This window comes from Petaurus breviceps, unplaced genomic scaffold (assembly GCF_028583685.1).
Source record: "Petaurus breviceps papuanus isolate PSGF00001 unplaced genomic scaffold, PetGlider_PUasm1.0 173, whole genome shotgun sequence".
Taxonomy (NCBI): Eukaryota; Metazoa; Chordata; class Mammalia; order Diprotodontia; family Petauridae; genus Petaurus; species Petaurus breviceps.
In genome coordinates, this window is record NW_027185759.1 from 30,544,228 (window position 1) to 30,545,995 (window position 1,768).

A 1,768-nucleotide genomic window follows, 5' to 3' on the forward strand; every position below is an offset into this window, starting at 1 on the left:
AGAAATTATCTTTAAAAAATTAACATTTATTTTCTCTCCCTCCTCCAACTTTCTCCCAAAGTAAAAAAAAAAAAAGACAAAGAAACGCAAAGCCCTGGTAACAGACATGCTTAGTTAAAAAAAAATAAATTCCTTCTTGGGCCATGTCCAAAAATATGTCTCATTCTGCATCCCTTTTGATAGAGTCGTGATCCCTTCCGGTCTCCCTACAATCCTGCTCCACTTTTCGCTCTCTCCCTGACCTCTGAGAAGCAGGGAAGGATAGATCAGTTTCATTTTCTTTGGCTTCCTCCGAAGAGGAGCCAGGCTAGATCCTCGCTAGGGAAAGCATTGCGACATCATTATCAGAGCCTTTCCCAAGACGCGTGGCAGGCAAGTTTCCGTAGTGTAGTGGTTATCACGTTCGCCTAACACGCGAAAGGTCCCCGGTTCGAAACCGGGCGGAAACAGTTTTTCCTCTCCGTCTTCCTTCCTAAATTTCCTCTACGTTTTCTCAAAATTCTCTGCTAATTCCCGCATTGCAGAGGACAGTCATTCACTAATGCACATGTTTTACAACTTTTTGAAAAACATCTTTCAGTGTGAGCGTATTTTTTGCCTTTGGGTTCATTCAGTAGATGCTCAAAGCAGTTTTAAAATTGACTCTTAAAAGTTCACAGTAGGTTTAGAAAGTCCATCGGGTAATGTTGCGTGCGTTTGTGCTTCCCAGCCCGATAGTCTGATGCCAGCGATGTTGCTCTAGAACACGGGCCGATGATGTCTCGGGTACCTCCTTTGCTCACTTGGGGGGCTCAGGGTGGAAGGTGAGACAGGGGTACCAGCCCAGAATGATGGGCGTGGAGTTAGAAGAGGGCAGAAGGGGAAAGGGAGAGACTCAAAAGCTGCAGTCCAGTACCAGGAAACAATGTATACGCTAATAGTAACATTGTATAGACATTGACATGGTCAATTACTTTGAGAAGCCTTCAAGTCTCTGACTAATGCAATGTATCTGCCCTGCGCACTGAGGATGAAGGATGCTACCCCTCTTCCGGATAGGGAGACTAGGGACTCCGGAGGCAGAATGAAATATGTGTGTTTGAACAAGGCCAGTGTGGGAATTTGTTTTGTATCTGCTTATCTGCTACAAAGGTTTTGTTATTGTTTTCAATGGGTGAGGGGGAGTGTGGGAGGAAGAGAAAATAAATGCTTGGTAATTTTTTAGAAGTTTTTTTTAAGTCTCTTGAAGGAGAGTGAAAATAAAAGAAATCTTACGGCTCTTTTTGTTTGGTACGCAAATATTACTTTGAACAGGGACAGGGGCGAAGAAAGGGAAGGAAGTGACCCAGGAAAGCAAATTTTTTCTTAGCACTGTTACTTGTTAATTGATGTGCCCTTGTGAAGGCCAGCTGGGGAAATCTATTTAACCTTTCTCAATCTGTTTCTTCATCTGTAAAATGGTGTAATTGCACTAGCCTTCAGGGTTTTTGTGAAGATCAAATAAGACAGATACTTTCCAAAGCTTAAAGTGCTATATAAATATTGGATATTACAATTGTGGAAACAACAAAAAATCAGGTGCTCAGTCAAGAAACATCGATTAAGCAATTACTAAGCGCAAGGCTTTATGAAAAGCTCTGGAGATACAGAAAGAAGCAAAAAGTCAGTCTCTCTCCCAGGAGCTCACAATCAAATGGGGGAGAAAGTAAGCAAACAAATACGTACAGCTTGCATACCAGATACATAGAAAATACCGAATAACCGAGGGAAGGCACTGGAATTCAGAAAG

At 42.3% G+C, this 1,768-nt stretch overlaps 1 non-coding gene across 1 annotated transcript; it reads left to right on the forward strand.

Moving 5' to 3' along the window:
* Window positions 1-376: 376 nt before the first annotated feature.
* TRNAV-AAC (transfer RNA valine (anticodon AAC)) lies at window positions 377-449 on the forward strand. The gene has a single exon. It is a non-coding gene; the product is annotated as a tRNA-Val (tRNA).
* Window positions 450-1,768: the final 1,319 nt, after the last annotated feature.